Source organism: Balaenoptera borealis (assembly GCF_965194805.1).
Source record: "Balaenoptera borealis genome assembly, chromosome: 3".
Taxonomy (NCBI): Eukaryota; Metazoa; Chordata; class Mammalia; order Artiodactyla; family Balaenopteridae; genus Balaenoptera; species Balaenoptera borealis.
In genome coordinates, this window is record NC_138866.1 from 25,421,276 (window position 1) to 25,445,996 (window position 24,721).

The following is a 24,721-nucleotide window of genomic DNA, read 5'->3' on the forward strand; positions in this document are numbered from 1 at the left end:
AGAGACTTTGGCCCCCCTCTTCAAGTTGCTTCTTTCCTAAGAAACCTGAAAACACATCTTAATGGAGGAGAAGATGCTGGAGCTGTCCCCTACCACTGACACCCCCCTCCCATCAGGAGGCACTCACAGCCTCACCTCACCGGGGCAGGGGCTGAGGGTGCAGAGGAGGAGACAGGAAGGGGCCTCATCCAGTCTGCCCTGCGATGGGCCGGGGGAGTCAGCAGACCTGGGTGCAGGTAAGAGCCCTGGAGCAACTCACTGCACCCTCTGTGCCTCAGCTTCCTCACCTGTACAGTGACACTGCCTGGCTCCAGCTCTAAAATAAAATACAGCTCTCTGCCCGCCTCAGTTTCCCCCCAGAGAAAGGCATCTGCACCAGGGAGAAGGAGGACGAGGTGAATTCAGGAAAAGTTCACCTCCAAGGGCAACAGATCCTATGCAGTCCATTTCTCCGGGGGACAGCAGTTGGGGAGAGAGCAAGGCTGAGATCCACGGGGTGGCGGTGGGGTTGACACTGAGAGAAGGTGGACTCAGTTCCCCCACCTCTTCTCCAGGGAGAGGAGGGCTGTTAAGGGAGAAAGTCCATCTGCTTGTCCCCCGTCCTTGCCACAGCAGCCTGGGAACTTCCAATTGGCTTTCATCAAGGCTGGTACACGAGACTGAAGCCCAGAACTGGGCTGCCCCTTCCGGCCTTCCTCTCCTGGAAGTCAACTCTCATTCTCTCCCTGAGCCCACAAGGAGAGCAGGGGCCCGTAGCTCCTCTGCTTAGATGACTGTTTTTCATGAGTAATTTTTCCCTGTCCTCATACAATTCGGATCCCTGCAATGTTCACAGCCATGACACTCTGAAGCCTCCACCGAAGTTATGTCACCCTCCATTCTCAGGAATGAGGAAAGGGGGTACTGGGGGAGAGGGGAGTCCACCCCAGATTGGAACGGAGGCCTACAGACTAAGCTCAGCCCCTGCCCCTCCAGAGGGCATCAGGGCAAGGCAGTGCCTGGGAGGCCAGCTCTGCAGGACCTACTGAGTGACCTTGGTGAAGCCACAGCACCCCTGGGCCTCAGTTTCCCCAGGTCAGTCATCCAGATCCAAAGTTTCTCTCTCAAGGCCAAGGTGAGGATGAACGCAAGAACCTTTCTTTGAAAGCATATGAGAAAAGGTGGCATATTTTGCCCCTGAGAGCCCAGAAGTCCAGCCCACTCAGCACAGAATGAGACCCCCCCCCCCCCCCCCCGCAACTGCAGCGCAGCCGTGACGCTGCCATAACTCATAACCGCGTTGTAGACTGCGGGGGAGAGCGCGCCCCTCCCATGCCAGCCCAGTGAGTGGGAGGCACAGCCCCAGGGAATCCCTGCATGGGGGTGGTCCAGAGAGGTAACCAACAGGCAGACGGAGGGGGACCCCAGGCAAGCCTCCTGCCCACCCCCCACCCCCGACCCAATGAATACGGTCGACCAAGCCACGGCCCTTCCTGGTGGGCGGCTCCTTCCACTCTGCCCTGGGTCCACGCTGGGGGAGAGCCGGCGAGGCCAGGGAGTGTGGCGCAGTCTCCCCCGCCCCCATCCCTCCCAGTCCGAGGTCCCGGAAAGCGTAGAGCAAGCAGTCTTGCCCCACCCCCTCCCCTGTCCAGGACCCGGATTCTGCGCCCCTTCTTCCAGCCGGGAAGACCAGTTCCAGCTGATACCAGCCGCTTGCTCACCACGTCTGCACCCTCGGCGCCACGGCCCCAGCGCCAGGCAAGGTACGCAGGCCGCCGGGATGCGGTGACAGGCAACACGCTCCCTACCTGGGAGGAGACTGCCAGCCGGTCCTCCTCCTCGCGGGCCTAGTGAAGCCAGCCCCACCTGGCAAGGGACTGTCAGCAAATTCCCCGCTGCATCACCATGGGAGCGGCATCCCGGCTCCTCCCAGGCAGAAGCCAACCTTGGCCCCGCCCCAATGCTGCTTGACCGGCGGGGGAACCCAGGCTGGATTTTCATATGCAAAGGCCCAGGCTCCGCCTTAGAGACTTTGTAGCTACCAGGAACCATCAGCAAATTACCATCGCAAATATACAAAGCTGGCGGTCCCTTGCTGTAGACACTCCAGCACCCTCCGAAGCTCTGGGCCCCGGCAGGCGTCCTGCTGCTCTCTGCCCACCCTACAGCCTTCACCCCCCCACTTCAAGCTCCCCTTTGAGGCACGTGCCCCTTTCAACCCACCCAACCCCGCCAGCCAAAGCAAGAAAAGACACAACCGCACAAAGGTAACAGCGCTTAGCCTCGCCCAGGGACCAGCTCCTGGCACCGGCCCAGTGATTGGTTCCTTCTTCTCCAGCAAAGGGAAGATCTACAAATTGACCACAGCCCTGCCCAGGAGGCCCAAGAGGGTGGGCTGGGTCATTTCCAGTTTGCCATGGGCCACAGTCCTGTAGGTCTCCAGTTTCTTCAAAGTCCTGGCTACTCTGCTGGAGACACTAGTTTTGACCCTGAGGGCAGGTGTCAGTGTTTGAACCCCCAAAGATCAGTATACAAACTAAGGGGCAATAGTAAACAGCCACTCTCCTCTCTCCCAGGAAGGGGCCTAAGCATGTTTATTTAATAGACCTTACGAGAGAGGCAGGCTGCTGCCCAATCTTTGAAAGTGACTCTCTTTTAACAGTTATATAATGGTAAGATATTGACGGAGTTGTTAGCAATGTGCTAAGAAGGCCACAGAGTAATCAGTGTGAATCTAAGGTCATGAGACACTGACAGGAGGGTCAAAGGGTAGCTAGGCTTTCAGGGGTTGGTTCCCCATAACCAGCAGCACCGCGCTCCCTCCAGGCTGGCACACCCTGGTCATGTCTCTCCCTCCCCTTCACCTGCCCCCACCCCCTCACCCCCTGGTCCTTCTGACCCGGCTGTGCCATGAAAACCCAAAGTGAGCCACTAGGCATTCTCCTGAGATCTGTCCATTGCTTCGCTCCCTCACCCATTCGTGTATTCATTCGTTCAAGGGCTAGGAAGGCTTTTGGATGTCTATCATGGAATGGCAACAGGGTATCAAGGGTCTTCGTTCTAGCCTGGGCTCAGCTGCTAGTGTGCTTTGCAATCTTGGGTAACTTGCTTGATCTCTCTGTCTTTGTTTTTCCCTCTCATCTGTAATATACTGAGAGGGCTGGGCTAGTTGGGGTTTAAGGCCCCTCTGGCCCTAACATTTCTATTCCTCTCTTCTAGGATAAAGTCTGGTGGGAACAAATATAAACCAGGTAAGTACAAAAGTAATGTTTAAGAACTCTAGCTGCCCGGATTCCAATCCCAGCTGGGCCATCTAAATATGGGACTTAACCTCCCTGAGCTTCATTCTTTGCATATGCAAAATGGCGGGAATAATAATAACAACCTTAAAGGGTAGTTGTGAGGATTAAATGAGATACTATATACAAAGTAGATGCTCAATAAATATTAATTGTTGCTTTTGCTGTCGTTGTTATGGTACTGGCGGGAGAGAGTAAAACCTGGACAAAAGCAGCTTGTCCTCCTCTCTGCTTCCTCACTACAGAACTAGTGTCTGACTCCAGGGTGGGAGGATTAAGCCTCTTATGTATGAGGGTGAGAGCCGTTCCTTTGGAAAGACCCTGTGTTAAGTGGGAAGAACATGGTCTTTGGATCCAGTTGAAACTTGGTTCAAATCTGGGCTCTGCCTCTTACTAGCTGGGTGACTTTGTACTAGTTACTTAGCCACTCTGAGATTAATTTTCACATCTATAAAATGGAGATGGAAATAAAAGGAGTCCAACAGTAGTACCTACCTCATAGAGTCACTGTGAATATAAAATGCATGTAAGTTACTTGGGTCAGTTTTTCACAAACGGAGGCTGGTCAATATTAATCTCTCCCTTCCAGGAAGGACCTGGATAGAATGGAGGGGAGACCCTAGCGCTGAAATTTCTAGGCATCCTTGACTGAGTGTCCTGTGAGAAGACTGGGTAGTGGGTATTCTAGCTCAGACCCAGAGCTGGCATCAGCAGCTCTCCAACCCCCTTTGCCAAGGTGCCATCCACACAGAACCTATGAACCAGCCTCCCTGGATGAGCCTGATCCCTGAACATGCCCTCTGCTGGGAGCTGAGACCAGAATGGGAGGCTGAAAGCAGGTCTTGAAAGACCTCACACGCGGGGCTCAGGAGTTTAGACTTTGCTCAGCAGGCAAAGGGAGCCGTGGAAAGTTTTTGAACAGCAGCCACGGGATAACATTTTTGAGCCAACACCCAACCCACTCCAATTCCTGGAGGCGAGACCTGATAGGCATCAAGGATATACAATAAAGGGAGATACAGAAAAGGGGGGGTGGAAATCCATGGGAATACCGGGTGGGCTGTATGGTGGGACAATCAGAGAGATGACCCCATGTCCCAACCAACTGAACACCAAAGACCTAGACGAGCGTCTGACTGGTAGAAGGTGCTTTGTCAAGGCGTGAAGGTGTGTGGGAATGAATAGCTGAGGCTTTTGTGAATAGCTGTGGCCTTGAGAGGCTTTCAAAGAAAAGGTGCTTCTGGCCTGTGGGTGCTGAGAACATCTTTCATGTTCTCACTCATGTGGATTAAGGTGGGAGATCTCTGAAAGATGATGAGTGTTGTCTTCGTGACTGCTTTCTTAACCTCCAGTGTCTTGTCTGGGATCATAATCCAGAACAACAACAAAGACGCAGAAGTCCTCTGAGCAATCCAAACAGAAGGAACTGCTGTCAAAATCAGATGCTTTTTCTGTAGGAGAGCACCTTGTGTCTTCAATGACAGCCCACCTGCATTTATTCTACGCACGGTTTAAACAGATCCAGTGTGGCAGAGACCGCTAAGTATCCGCTTATGTCCTTTTTCCCCCTCTTTTAGCAGTAGAGCTTCCAAGGTTAAAACTTGGTTACATGGCTACCCTACTAGAGACTACATATCCCAGCCTCCCTTGCAGGCAGGTGCAGCAATAGGACTAAGTTATAACCAATGGGATGTGAGTGGAAGTGATCTGTTTCATTTCTGGGCCACATTCTTAAAAGGAAGCTGCCTGCTCCCCAGTTCCTCTTTCCCCTTGTGCAGACTGGACCGTGGACAGGGGGGTGGAGGTGGGAACAACTTTGATGTGCTGACAGGGACCTGAGTTTGGCCAATCTACAAGGCCTGAGTTTCATGATGACCTGGAGAAGAAGAGCCCTGAACTATTGACACCTTTGTCTATGACAGCAGCTGAACCGATAGCCTGATAAACCTAGTTTCCTGATTTTTTCAAGCCCACAGTAGAGGGAAAAGAGCATATTGGAAGGAGAAAGGACTTACAAAAAGCAAGCACAGTGAAATTAGCAAAAGCCTAGAGCAAGAGGATATAGAACAACTTATATAAACAAAAGGATATAAAACAAACTCAGAGTTTGGGGTCATTGAGTTCAGGGCCATGCCAAGAAGCCTTGGGGGCACCATTGTATTACAAGATAATGTTGGAAATGCTCAGAATAACAATCTTGTATCATTAAGAGAAGGTTAATTCTGATGGAATATTTTAAAAGGAAAGCAATTATATGATATGTTTAGTGTGTCTGAAAATGGTTAACATAAAACTTGTATGCTTAAGGGTAGAAACCTTCAGCATCCATTCAAAGTAATACCTTTCCTGATGGGTCAGAAAGTAGAGATTTTGACTCATTGATATACACCTCCCACTAGATTATACATCCTTTTAAGCTCAGATTGTATCTCCTTTTTCTTTTTATTCCTAGTGTCAAGCACAGTGCTAACTCAAATAAATATTTTTTAATAATTAAGGGGGTGAAATCTGTGTTACCTTAGATGCCAGAGCTTAGTAGGGTCCCACCAGCTGACGTGGAATATTGAGCAGTGAAATTGCCTGAGGTCCCAAAACACCCTGGTGGAGAGCTGCAGGGCCACAGCCCTCACAGCCAAGAGTGTTACGAGCCCGTGGTGACCCTACCCCTGTTGTCTAGAAATCATTTCATCAGAAACACTCCCCTGAGCTCACAAGACCAACATGCACAGGATTTTCACTGCAGAACTGGTTGTAATTCCAAAAACAAACACAACTGTACACAGGCTACACAACGGTGCATGGCCTTTCTTCACTGTCCAGGGGAGATGTTCAGGAAAATTCAAAATGAGAGGGAAAAAAGTGGGAGGTCCAGGAAAGAGTCAGCTAGGTGTGCTCACTGCTTGTTTCACATCATTTCGATGGCTTCGAGGCAAGAGAGCTACACTAGTGTCCCCATCATCCTAAAGCCCGGTGCTAGTCACCTAGCTAAGTAGGGGGTAAGAAGGGGGGCGGCAGGTCTGGAGGTCCTGAGAGTCTGCAGATTTTGCTATAGGATCCAGAAGTAAACGTATGCCACTGACAGGGACAGTATTTTTCAAGGCAGAACCACATCACTATTCACACTTTGTGACAATCCAGATACTCTAGGGTATCCCCTATCCCCAAGAGCCCAATCAAGACTCTCCAAGAAAGTGGGTCTATTTTGGGAGCTCAGGCTTCTGTCACACACTCTAATCTGCCTTTCCAAACAGAAGGAAATTTGATTACCTATTCAGAAAGTAGGCAAGCAATGTACTGGGTTTGAATACTAATTTTTCAGTGTCCTCTGTCTAATCAGACATGGGGTTGTGGATTTTGAGAGACACACAGCACTGACCCCTCACTGGAAGCTGGCACTCCCCAGGCTGGTGGGGCCAGAGTGGAGGAGTCAGGGCCCTCTAACCACATGGTCCTCAGGGCAGAGAATCTAAGCCTCCCCTCCGCTGGGACAGCCCTGGCCTCCCTGCCCTCCCTCACCCATGGCCTCAGGCTGGGTCCCCACTCACCAAGGCCCCACCAGGTAGATGCTCTTAGCTAGCCACAGCTTCTTTTACTTCTGTCCTGGAAGAAGGGAAATTCATGACTAATGGGAGGTCACTGTCATCTACCTCCAACAGTCACTGCCAGTTATCAATATTGGAAACTTCTGGTGGGGCCGGGTCAGAGGCAGATGCAGATGACATCACAAAGGAAGCACCACTGTGTGCTGGAACTCTGGAGACACACTGGAGAGGGGGGGTTTCCCCATCCAGGACTGAGCTAAACTGAACATTTCCAGGGCAGATCTGGAGGTTTGAAGCCCGCACAACCTCACCTCAGTTCTGTCTTGAGCCTGGCTGATGGCCTGCAGGATTAGGTTGTTAAAGAATACTTGGAAACTAAATTGTCAGTGGTGAGCATGCCGTAGTATACACTGAAGTAGAAATATAATGTAGACATGAAACATATAATGTTATAAACCAATGTTACCTCAATAAAAAATAAATTAATTAAATACTTGGGTCCTCATGTTGATATTTATTGAGGCTATAGACCACCCCTCACCCCTCAAGCAGATCCTCATAGGGCAGAAATATGGTTTTCCTATTGGATTTCTTCTGGGCTACAAAGTGAGGATCCCGCCTCCATGGCCAGACTCTTGAAAGCAGCTCTGCTGTACTCTGGGAGTTGGCATTTGTTTCCAGTAATGAACACATTCTTTATTTTATACCTTTATTAACTTGTGAAATATAATACACGGACAGGGAATTCCCTGGTGGTCCAGTGGTTAGGACTCCATGCTCTCACTGCTGAGGGCCTGCATTCAATCCCCGGTCAGGGAACTAAGAATCCCGCAAGCCACACAGCATGGCCAAAAAAAAAAAATACACATAAGAGAAGTGTATATAAAACAGAAATGAGAGCTATAGTGAATAATCATAAAGCAAACACTATGTAACCACTACCCAGGTCACGAAATAGAACATTATACCAGACATTTTCCTGTGTTGCTACCCAGTCACACCCCTCTCTTCTCCACCTGCCCCTCACCCAGAGATAACCCTCTCTTGACCTTAATGGTAACCTTTACTTCCTTTTCTTTATACTTTACCACCTGATTATTCACCCCTAATCAAGAGAGTTTGGTTGGGTCTCTTTTTTTAAGTGGATATTAATGGAATCCAAGTCTGTATATACTTCATGTAGGGCTTCTTTTACTCAACGTTATATTTTAAAGATTCATTCAAGTTGTGGCATGCAGTTGTAGTTTATTCATTGTTATTGCTGTATGGCACTCCATTGCTTGACTCTGCCATAATTAATTTATCCTGGTTGGTGGAAATTGGGGTTACGAACAACTTTATTTATTTATTTATTTATTTTTTAATGGCTGTGTTGGGTCTTCGTTTCTGTGCAAGGGCTTTCTCTAGTTGCGGCAAGCGGGGGCTACTCTTCATTGCAGTGCGTGGGCTTCTCATTGCTGTGGCTTCTTTTGTTGCGGAGCATGGGCTCTAGGCCCGCAGGCTCAGTAGTTGTGGTGCACGGGCTTAGTTGATCCACAGCATATGGGATCTTCCTAGACCAGGGCTTGAACCCGTGTCCCCTGCATTGGCAGGCGGATTCTTAACCACTGCACCACCAGGGAAGCCCCGGAATTCTGTATATATTTTGAATAACAATCTTTTATCAGATATGTCATTTGCAAATATTTTTTCCCAGTCTGTGGCTCATCTTCTTATTCTCTTGACAGTGTCTTTCACAGAGCAGAGGGTTTTTTTGTTTCTTTGTTTGTTTTTTAGATTTTGACATTTTAATTTCTTTTCAATACAAGTCACTTTTTGTAAGCTAGGAAACAGAATCAAACTAAGGCAGTCTTGTCCTCTAGAGATCCAGGCCAGTTCTTACAATCTTCAGCAGAATTACATCATAATACAAGGTGCTAACAACAGGGTTAAAAACTATAAATAATAACCACTTATTTACATTTTTTCCTTAGGAAACAGCCAAAAGTCCAGTCCTTAAAGGCATGATATACAGAACATCTAGATCTACAAAGTACAGAATTATCCAAATTATACGCTGGCCAACCTGTCGGTGAACCGTATCAGAGCTGGCCAAGGACTGGTGAACAGAGAATGTGTTTATGGTTTGAAAATTTGCTCTGAGGTTTAAAAAATTCCTAGTTGCTCTTAATAAGAAAGCAAGTAAAAAATATTATAGATGCACCACACTGATTATTTGATTTTGCCAAGGTTTTCTACTAGAACACAAAGTTGGAGTATGGGGATGAGACACTTAGATATTTTCAAAATAAATTACTTAGTAATAAGAAATCTGACTTACTGCATTCTTCCATTTGCCACAAGAACATATTGACAATGAGGACTATTTAAAAGAATGCTCAACTCTAAAAAGGGTGGTGGCAGCAACGCATTCCACTACAGAATAACCTCCCACTTTCCCATACAATTAACATTGCTACTTTTCATGATACATATTCATGTGGAGAAACTTGTCAGGAGCTCTTGCCAGGGCCAGGAGATGAAAAATAGAGACTGTCTTAACGACATGGATAGTTGTAAGCTCAGTTAACGTCTTTAGGATGGACCCATAAAATCTGGCCACTGTTTTGTTAAACATCTGCAAATCGCAGAACCCCTTAGCCCTTAGCCATAGTATCTGCTCAATGTCTTAAAGCTGGGCTCAGTCCCATCTGTGACTCTTTTCTTCAGGGCTGAGGTGTGTGCTAGTCATCAAAGTCTGGCATGTCATCGTAGGAGTATCCCCACTAGCCTTTGGGTGCGTAGCAGGCGATGCGCAGGTGGTAAAATCCCGGCAGGAACACCAGGATGCCAATGATCAGGACGGGAACGGCCCAGTCTGCCCCCTCATAGGAACTGTGGGAGAAGTTTGTTGAAGCTCAAAGGAAGAAACATGTCTTGTTATCTGAGAACAAAATCCCTTTGCTGATATAGCCTGCCAGCAGGAGGGAGCCTCTGATAATGAGAAAGGAGCCAATCAAAAACAGCATGGTAGCGAGCGCAATGGCCTTACATGGAATCTTAGGAGGGCCTTTCTTAAACTTTAATAAATTGGATCTCATGACATCAGGAAAGAAGGAAGATTCCCACAATCTGTTGGCTTGAGCAGTTAGTTTCTCCCTGAAGGTCAATGTAGCCATCGTCTGTACTGGAGAGCCTTGAGGATTTCACTTTACTACTGGGGATTCCAGTAGCCAGGTTGGTACGAGACGACATCATAACACGCTGGCACAGCTACAGTCGGAGCCCCGCCAGGCCGTCCGCGTGCCGACAGCTAGCTCACGGTTTGCAGCGGCTGAGCCCGAGGCCTCATGGCACACCTCCCCGCCTCCGACCCCAGAGGTTTTTAATTAATTAAAACAATTAGCTTAACAAGTCTCTCTTCCATTAATCATGGCCTTTGGTGTTATATCCAAAAAGTCATCATGTCAAAGGTAATCTAGCTTTTTTCCTGTGTTATCTTCTAGGAGTTTTATAGTTTTGAATTTTACAGTTAGCTCTAAGATGCATTTTGAGTTAATTTTTTGTGAAGGGTATAAGGTTCATTTTTTGGCATGTGGATGTCCAGTTTTTCCGCACCATTTGTTGAAAAGACTATCTGTGTTCTATTGTATTACCATTGCTCCTTCATTAAAGATCAGTTGACTATATTAATGTGGATCTATTTCTGGGCTTTTAATTCTGTTCCGTTGATCTATTTGTCTGTTCTTTCATCAATACCACACTGTCTTGATCATATTATAGTAAATCTTTAAGTCAGTAGTTTCAGTTCTTTAACTTTGTTCTTTTCTTTTAATATTGTACTGGCTGTTATCAGTCTTTTGTTTCTCCATATAAAGTTTATAATCATTCTGTCAATGTCCACAAAATAACTTGCTGGGATTTTGATTGGGATTGAGTTGAATCTATACATCAAGTTGGGAAGAACTGACATCTTGACAATATTGAGTCCTCTTATCCATGAACAAATGGAATATCTCTCCATTTATTTAGTTATTCTTTTAATTTTTTCATCAGAGTTTTGTAGTTTTCCTTATATAGATCTTGTACATGCTTTACAGTGTTTTAACTTAGCCTGGTGCCAACAGCCTGCATTCCCAGTACCAGCACTGGGAGGTTAGCAGTACTGATCCCATTCTTTAAAAAAATGCTATAGTTGTTTACTTCGACCTGTTTGGTAGCTTCCAGGAAGACTGGCTCAAAAGCCTTGCCTTTATCTCACCTAACTCAGAATTCTCCCATTGCTGAGGTGGCTACTTGGAGGCATTTGCTGAAAACATTTAAAGGCCGATGAATCAATCACCGCTGCCTGGGGTATTGGATAACAGTTGGGGGTATTAGACAACAGTTGGGGGTAATGGATAACAGTTGGGGCAAAAAATAGGCTAACCAAAAACTTGGGAAGAAAAGCTGGGAAATGAAATCCTTTGGGGAATAAAGATTTAAAAAATTTTTTCATTTTATATTGGAGTATAGTTGATTAACAATTGTTGTGTTAGTTTCAGGTGTACAGCAAAGTGATTCAGTTATACATATACATGTATCTATTCTTTTTCAAATTCTTTTCCCATTTAGGTTATTACAGAGTATTGAGCAGAGTTCCCTGTGCTATACAGTAGGTCCTTGGTTATCTATTTTAAATACAGCAGTGTGTACATGTCAGTCCCAAACTCTCAGTCTATCCCTCCCTCCCCACCCTTCCCCCCTGGTAACCATAAGTTCATTCTCTAAGTCTGTGAGTCTGTTTTTATTTTGTAAATAAGTTCATTTGTATCATTTTTTTCAGATTCCACATATAAGCAATATCATATTTTTGTCTTTCTCTGTCTGACTTACTTCACTTAGTATGATCATCTCCAGGTCCATCCACATTGCTGTAAATGGCATTATTTCATTTTATTCTTTTTAATGGCTGAGTAATATTCCATTGTGTATATGTACCACATCTTCTTTATGCATTCATCTGTCGATGGATATTTAGGCTGCTTCCATGTCTTGGCTATTGTAAACAGCACTGCAATGAATATTGAGGTGCATGTATGCTTTCGAACCATGTTTTTCTCTGGATATATGCCCAGGAGTGGGATTGCTGGATCGTATGGTAGCTCTATTTTTAGTTTCTTAAGAAACCTCCATACTGTTCTCCATAGTGGCTACACCAATTTACATTCCTACCAACACTGTAGGAGGATTCCCTTTTCTCCAGGTAGATTCCCAGGTATGTGAAAAGCTCTGATGTATACCTGGGAATCTAGAGGGTGAACACACCCCCGGGGCTGGGCTCATGCTCTGGAAAGACTTGAGAAGTTCCTAAGCTTTCACCTCTGGCTCGCCTTCAGTCTCTGTGCATGTGGAAAGTGAAGGTTAAGGCAGAGTTGTGAACTACTGTCTGAGTTTTGAAAGCATGCCCACACAAACACAGAGCCCATCTGCAGAGACTGGGGGATATTTTTGCTGTTGTTGTTCCAGATATTTAAAGAAGTCTCTGTCCAATCACTAGCCGACCACAAAGCTAATGGAATAGGGATTTCAGTGGACACACACAACAAAACATAGATTTTACAAAATTAGTTCAGAAAAGACATTAAACAAATAAACAACTGCAGCAAGCAGCAACAGCAGTCCCTGGGAAGGGGAAAAATCTGATTCCCAGAGTTGCCACATTATAATATTCAAATTTTCCAATTGTCAACACAGATTATAAAGCATGAAAAGAAACAAGAAAGTATGGCCCATATACAAGAAAAGAGGCAATTAATAGAAATTGTTCTTGAGGAAGCCCAGACATTGGACTTAATTGAAAAGACTTTAAACCAACCATTTTAAATATGCTCAAAGAGCTAAGGGAAACCAAGTGCAAAGAGCTAAAGGAAACCAGGAGAATGGAAGCCTCACCAAATAAAGAATATCAATAAAGAGACAGAAATTATAAATAAAGAATAAATAGAAATTCTGGAGTTGAAAGTACAATAACTGAAATAAAAAATTTACTAAAGGGGCTCTCCATACAACAGATATGTGCAGACAAAAGAAAGAATTAGTAAACCTGAAGGTAGGTCAATTGAGATTATCCAGTCTAAGGAGAATAAAGAAAAATGGAGGCTAACAGACCTGTGGACATCATCAAGCATACCAATATGTACACAAGGGGAGTGTGTACAAGGGAAAACATTGCACCCCCAAGAAACTCAATGAACTACAAGTAGGATAAACTCAAAGAGATCCATACAAATATACATTAAATTGTCGAAAGACAAAGAATCTTGAAAGTAGCAAGAGAGAAGCAACACACCATGTACAAGGAATGCTTGATTAACAGCTGATTTATCATTAGAAGCCATAGAGGCCAGAAGGCAGTGGCCTTTCAAAGGGCTGAAAGAAAAAAAATGTCAAACATGAATTCTATATCCAGCAAAACTATTCTTCAAGAAAGAAAGAGAAATAAAGACATTTCCAGATAAACAAAAACTGATATAGTTCACCACTAGTAGACCTTCCCTATGACAAATGCTAAAGGCTTCAGGCTGCAATGAAACACTCCACCCAACAATAACAGTATACACATTCTTCTCAATGTGTATTGAGAACACAATGTGTATTGAACATTCTCCAGTATAAACCATAAGTTAGGCCATGAAACAAATCTCAATACATTAAGTATATAAAGTATACAAAATATCTTCTCTGACCACAGTGGAATAAAATTAGAAACCCATAATAGAAAGAAATCTGGGAAACTCACAAAAATGTAGAAATTAAATAACACATGCTTAAACAATAGGTCAAAGAAGAAATCTCACAAGAAATTAGAAAAGACATTGAGATCAATGAAAATGAAAATATAATATACCACAACTTATGAGATATAGTGAAAGCAATGCTCAGAGGGAATTTTATACCTATAAATTCCTACATTAAAAAAGAACATTAATTTTATACCTATAAATTCCTATATTCCTAATCAATAACCCATACTTCCAACTTAAGAAACCACAAAAAGAACAAACTAAACTCAAAGCAAGTAGAAAGAAGGAAACTATAAAGATTAGAGTGGAGATAAATGAAGTAGAGAATAGAAAAACAATAGAGAGAATCAACAAGATGAAAAGTTGGTGCTTTCTTAAGAAATCAACAAAATTGACAAACCTTTAGCTAGGAGAGAATGGAGAGTGACTGCTTAATGGGAAAAAGTTTTCTTGTAATTAAAATGTTCTATAATTAAATAGTGGTGATGGTTGCACAACTCTGTGAATATACTAAAAACCACTGAATTTTACTCTTTAAAATGGTGAATTTTATGTTAATTTTATCTTAATAAAAAAAGTCCACCTGTACTTGATTTTTTGTTGTTGTTGTTTTTTATTTTTACTTTTTTTTTTCTTTTTTCTTTTTTTGTATTTTTGTAGTTGATTTTTGTATGTATGGAAAATACGAGTCCAATCTCATTTTTTACCTATGGATACTCGTTATTCCCTCGTCATTTATTGAGGAAAAAACCCTGACCTTTCCAGACTGCTTTGCAGTACCAGCTCTGTCATATGTCAAGTATGCAAATAAGTGGGGCCTGTTTCTGGGCTCTCTGTTCTGTTCTGTTGGCTTATCTGTCTATCCCTGCAACCACCATTACTAAAACTTTATTGTAAAACTTAAAATATGATAGAGCAATTTCTCCTACCTTATCCTTTTACTTCAAGAGTATCATTGACCTTTCTCGGCTCTTTACATTTAGATTCAGCTTCTCAAGTTCTAAAACAAACCTGGTGGTACCCTGACTCAGTTTTGATCAAACCTATAAATAAGTTTGGGTGGATTGACACTTTTAAATTATTGAATCTCCCAATCCAAGAATATGGTATATCATACCAAGAATATAGTACAGTTTTTATCATTTTTCCTATAGAGGTCTTGCACATCTTTTTAAAAAATGATTTACTTCCAGGCTTCCCTGGTGGCACAGTGGTTGAGAATCTGCCTGCCAATGCAGGGGACACGGGTTCGAGCCCTGGTCTGGGAAGATCCCACATGCCACGGAGCAACTAGGCCCGTGAGCCACAACTACTGAGCCTGCGCGTCTGGAGCCTGTGCTCCGCAACAAGAGAGGCCACGATAGTGAGAGGCCCGCGCACCGTGATGAAGAGGGGCCCCCGCTTGCCCCAACTAGAGAAAGCCCTTGCACAGAAACGAAGACCCAACACAGCCAAAAATAATAAATAAATAAATAAATTTTAAAAAAAAAGATTTATTTCCAAATTCTGATATTTTTCCATTATTTAAGTAATACATTAAAATTTTCTCATTTTCAGAGTATTTGTTTTTGCTATATAGGAATATAATTGACTTTTATATACTAACTTTTGTATTCAGCAACTTTGTTAAACTCTATTAATCCTAATAATTCCTAGATTATTTTAGATTTTCTAAATCTATATACATAAGCATATCATCTGTACAATTTTGTTTCTTCCTTTCCTGTCTGTAATGAACTGAATTGTGTCCCCCCAAATTCATATGTTGAAGCCCCAACCCCCAGTGTGACTATATTTGAAGAAAAGGACTTTAAGGAGGTAATCAAGGTTAACTGAGGTCATAAGGGTGCAACCCTAATCCAATAGGGTTGGTGTCCTTTTAAGAAGAGGAAGAGACCAGGAGCTCTCTCTCCATGCACACACAGAGAAGAGGCCAGATGAAGACACAGCAAGAAGGTGGCCATCTGCAAGGAAGGAGAGACACTTCACCAGAAAGTAACTCTGCACCTTGATCTTGAACTTCTAGCCTCCAGAACTGTAAGAAAATAAATTTCTGTTGTTTAAACCCCCCAGTCTGTGGTATTCTGTTATGGCAGCCCTAGCAGACTAATATAATACCCTTATACCTTTTTCTTTCTTTCTTCTTTTTCCTGCCTTCATCCCTCCCTCCCTCCCTCCTTCCCTTCCTTCTTTCTCTCTCCTTTCTGAGCTGGCTAGGATGTAAAATATAAAATATAATAGTATATTTGTCTGTTTCCAACCACAAGGGAAAACATTTATTGTTTCACCAGTAGGCATGATGTTTGGTAAAATTTTAATAGATACCTTTTATCAGATTAAAGAAGTATCCCTCTTTCTTAGTTTTTATATCATGAATAAATGTTAAATTTTATCAATCACTTCTTCTGCATCCAATAAAATGATAACTTTTTTCTCTTTGAAATGTTAGCATGGCAACTTACAGTGACTGCTGTCACTTCTTATAGATTTTGTTCCCATGCACATATTTTAAGCACTTATTTCTTTTAAAACAGTAAGCATATATTTCATATCCTGTGATCAAGAATTCCAGTGCTTTGAGTCTATGAGTCTGTTTCTGTTGGTTGTTGTTTTTGCTGTTTCTTGCTCATAGTGTCTTATTTCCTTGTGTGCTTGGTTATCTTTTGCTTAATTTTGTGCTATACGAATGGACATTGCATTTGAAGAGCATTTGCTGAAATACTTTGAGGCCTAGGATCATAGCACTTTCCCCAGGGAGGATTTTCATTTGCTTTTGCTGAATGCTGAGGACTACCATACTGGAACTACCTTAAAAGTCAAGTTAAAGTATTGAGGTTTTCTTGATCACAGGTGTGACAAGAACCCTGACTAAAAACTTAGGCAAGAACTGGTTTGTTTCTAATTCACTGTTACACTGGAGGGCTTGTCCTTTTGGGTGCCAGCTTAAAGTAGGGAAGTCCTTAAACTCATCATTTTTGGTAGACCAGCAGCCAGAAACACAGCCCAAGTGTGCATCTTTCTCTTCTAGTTTGGCAATGTCTGTAGAACTAAAGCAGCTTCCTCACCCTCTTATCAGCTCTTTGATGACTTTAATTTAGAATGTTTAGTTCATTTACTTTTAAGAAAATACCTTTATTGAGATATAATTCACATGCCGTACAAATCACTCATTTAAAATGTACAATTCAGTGGTTTTTAGTATATTCACAGAGTTGTGCAATAATCACCACAATCTAATTTCAGAACATTTTTGTAACCCCAAAAAGATACCTCATACCAATTAGCTGTCACTTCCATTTCCCTCCCACATCCCTCCCCCAGCCGTAGGAAACCACTCATCTGCTTTCTGTTTTCACAAATGTGCTTATTCTGGACATTTCATAAAAATGGAATCATCCAATATGTGGTCTTTTAAGACTGGCTTCTTTCACTTAGCATATTTTCACAGTTCATCCATGTAGTCCATTTACTTTTAATGTAAGTATCTCTATGGTTGGGTTTAAATCTACCATCTTGCTATTTTTTCCCATTTTTCCCATATGTTCTTTGTTCTTTTTTGCCTTCCCTGCCTTCTGGGGATTGAGTATTTTTTAGGAGTTCGTTTTATCTGTTGGCTTATTAGTTATTCCTTTCTCTTTTTTTAGTGTTTGCTGTAAAGTTTACAATGTGCCTCTTTAATTTCTACCTTTAAATAATATTATCCCACTTCACATAGTACACAAGAAACTTACAACACTGTAGTTCCTTTTCTTCCTCTCCTGTCCTTTGTGCTTTTTTTGTCATACATTCTACTTCTATATTTATTATAAGCTCCACAGTAAATTGTCATTATTTTTGTTTAAACTTTTACTTATCTTTAACATAAATTTTAAAATGAAGAGAAAACATCTTTTACTTTTACCATTTCCCATATTCATTTCTTTCTATTTATTTCCTTGCAGGGATTTGAGTTTCCATCTGGTATCATTTCCCTCAGGCCTTCAACAGGTCTGCAGGTGATGATTTCCCTCAGCTTTATCACTGGAAACAGAATTCTAGGTTGACAGTTTTTTCATTTTTTCTTGTAGGATGTTAAAGATATAGTTCCGTAGTCTCCTGACTTGTATTATTTCTAATGAGAAGTCAGAGATTATTCATGTATTTTTCTTCCTTTATATAATGTTTCTTTTTTCCTCTGGCTCCTTGAAAAAAATTTCTTTATCATTGATTTTCAGCAATTATTTTTATCAGCAATTTAAATATGATGTGCCTTGGTGTCATGTTCTTGTGCTTGGCATTGATTCAGTTTCTTGGATCTGTGGGTTTATATTTTTCATCAAATATGAAAATTTTACAGCCATTATCTTTTCAAGTATATGCCTCCCTCAAGTATATGGAATAATTACATACATTATTCCAGTTGATATTGTCACAGGCTAGTGAGACTCTCTTCCTTTTTATAGCCTTTTATCTCCCTCTCTGCTTCTCCTGTAGCCTCTTTGGAAGTCATCCAGATCCTGCTGGAGAACCTAAAAGTCCTTCACTGGAACACAAATTTCTATAAACAACCTATCCTTTCTGTCAGATTTATTCATGTATTTGAAAAATAAAAAAGAGGACAAGGACATAATCAACCTCAGGGTTCAGCATAGTGGTTACCGCTTATGAAAAGGTAGGAAAATTTAACTGTGTTGACAATGTTTTATTTCTTAAGCTGGTAGCAAGAACATGGGTTTTGTTGTGTTATTCTTTACATCCTTTTGTTGTAAATGTTGCATAATTTTTAAAGAGACACAAGGACATGAATCTCAACATGTTAGAATCTCTGGAAGTGTAATGAAAGAGTTGAAATGAGACATTTGGGGCACAGAAAGCCTTTGGGGCCTAGATTTTGACTACCTGATACTGTTTTTCTGGCCCTTCAAAGATACTTCCTTGGTTTTTGTCCTCTTCTCTCTGTTTCCTGAAGAAGGGGTCCCTATGATAGAGCAGGGATAGAGGCAGTGGATACCCATGGGTCATTCTTTGAGTCTGGTATCACTAGGCTGGCACTATCTGCTTTCCAGCATATTTTAATCCTGACTTTATTACCAGCATGTTATCAGTATGCAGGAAAATATGGCTACAGGTAAGTATTTTTCAACTGCAGCAAGATGACTCTTCCCCCAGCCCTCATTTCCCCTGTGGCTGAGCAATGCTTAATACTCTCAGCCGTGTTCACTGCATCCTTTCACATGCTTCTCTTCCCAGCAGAAATCCTCCCTCCCTCCTGTGTCTCAGTCTAATGAGCTGGAGAACCAGCTACTTCCCTGCCCCAGCAATCCCCTCTGTAGCCTGGCCCCTCACCAAGACGCATAATAGTTAATAGCTAACGTTTTTTACTTTTGCCATATTAACTCATCTAATCCTCATGACAACCGTACATGGTAGATATTATTATTATAGTTCTCATTTGATCTTCAAAATATCTCAGGTAAGAGAGACATCACTGTTACCATCTGTAACAATTTACAGATGAGGAATATGAGGTTCAACTACTTGACCAAGGTCACACAAGCAGGAAGTGGCTCAGCTAACACTGGAACCCAGTTTTTCTCTCTCTAGTTTTTGTATTTCTTGTGAATGATCAGGACTGTCTGGTCAACCCATAGAATAATGAGAAACAATCAATCACTGTTGATTTAAGCCCTGGGTTTGGGGTGGTTTGTAACCCAGCAATATGTAACTGAAACAGATGTTGAAAGTTAGATTATAGATGGGTATTTGCTCCATGAAAATATATTTTCAATGTATTGTTAAGTGAAAAAAGCAGGCTATAAAACAATATATTCAACATGATTTCATTGTTGTAAGAAACACAAAGAAAGCACATAATCTGAACGTATTCAACTCGCAATTTGGATAGTGTGTTTGATGTCAAAGGATAGTTTCAAAGGATGCTTATATTCCTAACAGGATGCTGGTTAGTTCATATCCTGTTGCCTGGGAGCTGATGACTGGAACCCAAAGGGGAGGATAATAGGGTGAGGGGAGCACCCCTCACTCTAAAGAGAGGTGGAAATCACTGTGGGGTGGCACTTCCCAGGGCATTTACAGCCTCTGGAACCAGCCCTGCTACTCTACAAGCTGATGAGGATGGTCAGAGCAGTCAGTCCCAGGGGAGACCAGCTGCATAATTTTCCAGGGTCAGTGAAAAGTGAAAATGAATGGCTCCTTGTTCAAATATCATGAAGAATTTCAAGACAGCAGAGCATTCGACCAATTGAGGGGCACTTCTGGGCGTGGAGCTCTGTATGACTGCACAGATCAAGTGTTCCCAGGCTAGGGCAGGAGTGCTCTGGTTTTCCCTCCACTTTCTGGCTGTAGAGAAAGGGCCGCTAGGGATTATTCCCAGAGGGAGGGGTGCCTGTGAGAGGAGAGTTGGGTGCCCCATTTCCTAGTTGAGTGCCTGCTGACTGGCCAGCCCATGGTGAGGGGGGATGGAAAGGAGGATGGACAGAGACAGCAGGGCAGAGCTGGGGCAGTGAAGGTGGCCTGCATGCCCCCCTTTGGCTAGGCAAGAATGCAGGAGTTTCCTGTGGGTCAGTACCTCCTAAGGAGGTAACTGAGGAGGAATTCCAATGACGGGCATCCAGGGGTGAGTGTTGACAGGGTGTGTTGAAAAAAGTCTAGCCAGATGACCCTTCTCCGCAGAGAATGTGACTGCTCCCCCGACTTGGAAGACTTCACCCCGAGGAGGCACTGGTCATCAGGCAGTGTTGGCCGAGAGAACAAGACCTGTGGCCGCCCCCTTCCAGCTTTTATCCCCCAACCCCCATCATACCCCAACCTCAAACCCAGGGAGTAAAAGCATTCTGATGGGGGAGAGAGGGAAGAGAAGCCCCCTCCCCACTCCTAGCTTTGCTTGGCATTGGGGGAGGAGGGGGTAGGATCAGCCTATATTTGCATATGATGTTGAACTTTTAAATTGGACTAAACTAACCTGAATTTTGAATAATTGAAAAAAAACTAGGAAATTTGATCAGAAAACTAGAAATCTGCCGGGAATATTGTTCAAGGCCAGAAGAAGAGATTTGACAGAGCATGGTTGAAGGCTGTGATGAGAGACAAAGCAAAAATGTGTCCTGTTTGATCCTGTCAAATTCAGACTTTGCCATAAACCAGGTCCATATGAATAGGAATATGTCTGGACGGGTATAGAATTGGGTATTAGATAATAGTCGGGCTTGGGGATTTTGTACGAAGACAAAAAGCGATTTTTAATGAAGGAAGCATTCTGTCCTCCACCCAGCCTGCCTCTGAGTCTCCAGCCCATCCGGATCCTACGTTTTATAGGCAGCCCCGCCTCATGGGGGCCCAGCACTCAGCCGGCTCTGGGGTAGAGGGGGATGAACTCCATCCTCAGCCTCCCCACCCCACAGGGTATATACAGCCCCTCCGGGCACAGGGACCCAGCCTCCCTCATCTGTCTTCCACAGTGCCAGGAAAAGTCTGCTACATCAGAACACCACCTCGGAGCCAGGAAAGCGTCTATCACCTGAGAGGGGCCAGGTGGGCACGATTCACAGGGGATGGGGCCAGGGGGATGGGTGCACGATGAGGAGGGGATAGAGGTGGGCAAATAAGGTGAGCAACTTGTCCCTGGAACTGTCACCGCCCTAGGGGCGGGGTCGGGGTTGGAGGGATCGCAGGGCTGGTGGAAATGGGGTGAGGACAGAGAGAGGGGGCAGAAATGGCAGCTGCGGGACAGGGGCAGTGGGAGCTGCCTTTCTTTTGTTTCCGTGGCTTTTGCATCTTGTGGGGAACAAAGGCTCTCTCTGCTGGGAGGGGCTCCTTTTCCTTAAGCTGGGAGGTGTGTGTGTGTGTGTGTGTGTGTGTGTGTGTGTGTGTGTGTGTGTGTGTGTGTGTGTGTGTGTGTGTGTGTGTGTGTGTGTGTGTGTGTGTGTGTGTGTGTGTGTGTGTGTGTGTGTGTGTGTGTGTGGGGTATGTGCCAGAGCTCTCTCTTCTCTCTCCCTCTCTCTCTCCCTCTCCCTCACACAGGCCTGCCCCCCTCTTTCAAAGCTCCAGTGGGAATGACTCAGCAGGATAAGCCAGGCCTGCTCCTCCCTCCGGCTCCAGTACAGCTGCTGGGTCCCCACCCACCGGCTCCCTGCTGGGCCCCTCCTCCCTGTGGCTCCCATACGGGCTGGCCAGAGGCTTGGATCTCTGACCTGATCGCCAGGGCTGGGAGCTTCCCAGGCCGAGGCCCCATGATGTCACTTGATGGCCTGGAGGACGGGAGCTGGGCAGCCCCTGCCCATCAGCGGGCCCCTCACTCACCCCGTTCCTGCACTGTCCCCTCAGGGGCTAACATTTCCGGTCCCTTTGCTGGGCGCTCAGCACACGTGGTCTCATCTCATCCTTACCTAGCGAGGTTGGTGCTCTGATTGTTGCCATCTACAGTGCCAGAAAGTGAGGTGCAAGAGGCCGAACAACTGGGCCGAGTCACTCCTTCACACCCGGCTCTGACAGGCCCTCACGCCCATGTGGGCTAGTGTCCAGCACGCACCGCTGAAGAACCGAAGGGAGCAGCAAATACAGCAAAGCAACAGCTGGAAACAATCCGTGCTCACCCGGCGGGGCACGTTAAATCAGTCACGGTGCGTGTGCATGACGGGCCCAGGCTGTAATTAGAAAGGATGAGGTGCTCTGCGTGCACGTGGACAGGAGCAGCCCCAGCTACGGCTACCAGGCTGGGAGATGGTGTCAGGCCACCTCTCAGCAGCTCGGAGGGCTGGTAGACACTGCGGAGAGCCCAGGCGGAGCCTTTGCATACACAGGAAATAAAGCAGCGTGCGGAGCCTTTGCATACACAGGAAATAAAGCAGTGTGCAGAGCAGCGTGCCCATGGGCTGCCGTGTGTGTGTGTGTGTGTGTGTGTGTGTGTGTGTGTGTGCATGCGCATGTGTTGCACGCACACTTAGCTAGAGGCTGTCGTCCGCACACCAGCTCTAGAAGCAGAGACAAGGAGGTGGTGACAACAGCTGCCCCCGGGGGAGGGGAACAAGAGGCTGGGAGCAGGGGGAGAAGGAAGACAGGCACTCAGGGCGCCTCTGTATGGCTTGAATCTCCCACAGTGCCTTCGGAAGATGAGAAACCATCGTTTAGAAACTATCGTACGTATGTAGAAGCCAGCTCTGGGTCTGTCTGACTTCAGAGCTCAGACTCTGAACCGTGAGAGTATACTGGACAGAGGTGTGTGTGTGTGTGCTTGTGAATGTCTGGGTGTGTGGGTGTGTGTGCGCTCGTGTGCGTGAGTGAGAACGTGTTTGTATGTAGGAGCAGGTGTCTGCGCGTAAACTTTCAGAACATCCAGCCCCTGGTCCCCAAGTCCCGTTGCTAGGAGGTGGGCTGAGACGTCTTAACCCTTCACGGCCCTCCCAGCCCTCTCCCCATCCTCCTTCCTTGATTGCTGAATGGGGCTGTGGGCGAGGAGAGCTGCCCAGCGAGGCCCTCCGTTTCAGGGCCCTCTGGGGGATTCCAGCACTACCCTGATCTGGCGGCCCTGAGACTGAGACGCAAGGAGAGAAGCCGAGAGCCAAGGAGAAGAATGGGGAAACTGAAGGCACCTCCCTTGCTGAGTGGAGGGATGATTTTTCTCGGCTTGGCGGGGTTGGAGACAGGGCAGAGCCAGTGTCCCTGGAGATCAGGGGTCAGGGAGTTGGGAAGATGTGGGGAGTCGAAGCAGCCAGTGCTGCCCACAGCTCTTGGTCTCAAAGTGACGGCCAAACCGCAGGCCAGGTATGTGGCTTATTGCCAACACTACCAGCAAGGTCCTATTTTCTCTCCCTGCTCCAAACTTATCCTTGAAAAGCTGGTGAGGACAGTCAGTGCTGTGAACATTCTCTTGCCCCCAAAGTCGCCTCCACTATCTGGCAGGCTGCTTAAAGCTCTGCCATCAGAACCCTACCTGGGATGGAGAACTCAAGAAGGTGTCGTGGGCTTTAGAGTCAGCTGGTTCCTGTCACAGGGCTGCCACCTACAAGCTGGGTGACTGGGCCAGCTGCCTGGCAGCTCTCAGTGGCTTGATCTGTCGAATGGGGATGGGGTACCTAAGGGGCAGGGCTGGTGTGAGGGTGCATGGAACAGCAACGTTAATGTCCATCCCTCATCCACACCCTAGGGTGCCTGAGACCCCTTCTCACAAGAACAGGTAATGAGCAGGCAAGTGAGTATTTTAAAAGGAGGCAGAGGAAAGAACAAGGTGGGACTGAGGAGCCTCAGCCCCGAAGAGGTGTCTCCTAGGCAGGAAATAGAAGGGAGTAGCGAGCAGGTCAGGAGAAACACTTGGCCGCATCCTGGAAACCTCTTTGCCCAACTCACCCAGGCAACTGCCGCTGCTTCTGCTGTGAGGCAGCTGCTGTCACAGGGCCTCCCCCTCACTGTTCCCCTCACTGTCACTTCAGCCAGACTCCACTCTAGAAAGGGAGGGGGCAGTGTTGGGTGTATAGGGGGTGGGGGAAGGGATGCCATAGCTGGACCAGCAGGGACAGGGCTGTGGGCAGCTGAGAGCATGGGGGTGTTGGCAGTGGTGGTAATTACAACAGAAAACAAATGTCATTTATATGTGGAGAGGAAATAACCCCATTGCTGTCTTTGGATAATTCTTGTTCTGTGGTCTTATGGTTATTGGTTATTTCCCAGATTAATTTATGCTGTGGAGACTTCTAGGTAGAGGCACCTCCTGTAGGCAGGGGATGATACCTTATAGGCAAGATGTGGTAGAGAATTCTCCTGGTTCCTCAATAACCATTCTCCTTTTCTTGCCCAGGAATTGGATGTCCCTGGAATAAAGATTCATTGCCTAGCCCTCTTTGCACCTAAATATTGTCATGTGACAAAGTTCTAACCAATGGGAGATAAAATGGAAGTATCACAAATAACTTCCACGGAGTGTCCTTAGGTAGAGAGGGTATGTCCTTGCTCAGCCTTCTTTCACACTTCCTGCCTGTGGAATGTTGGTTTGATGGCTGGAGATTGAGCAGCCTTTTTGGACCACGAGATGCATACTAAGAATGATGGGGAAATGATATAGAAGGAGCCTTGGGACTTCCCTCGTGGTCCAGTGGTAAAGAATCTGCCTTCCAATGCAGGGGATGCAGGTTTGATCACTGGTTGG

The 24,721-nt window shown here is 45.2% G+C and overlaps 1 protein-coding gene and 1 long non-coding RNA gene across 7 annotated transcripts in view; one reads left to right on the forward strand and one right to left on the reverse strand.

Moving 5' to 3' along the window:
• Positions 1–24,721, reverse strand: part of TMEM63C (transmembrane protein 63C) — a 452,188-nt gene that overhangs the window by 390,036 nt on the left and 37,431 nt on the right. For 2 of the 5 annotated variants that reach the window (XM_082384695.1, XM_082384694.1), the window contains exon 1: positions 1,701–1,943. The exons of the other annotated variants lie outside the window; for them this stretch is intronic. The gene's annotated coding sequence lies outside the window, so the exon portion shown is untranslated. Of the gene's footprint in view, positions 1–1,700; positions 1,944–24,721 lie in introns of those variants that run through there. 5 annotated transcript variants of the gene reach the window in all.
• On the forward strand, positions 1,567–21,410 carry LOC309625363. 2 transcript variants are annotated; one of them, XR_014242483.1, is made up of 3 exons: positions 1,567–1,742; positions 3,199–3,230; positions 15,451–21,410. It is a non-coding gene; the product is annotated as an uncharacterized lncRNA (long non-coding RNA). The 2 variants fall into 2 exon arrangements; XR_014242484.1 differs by lacking the exon at positions 1,567–1,742 and adding an exon at positions 2,144–2,246.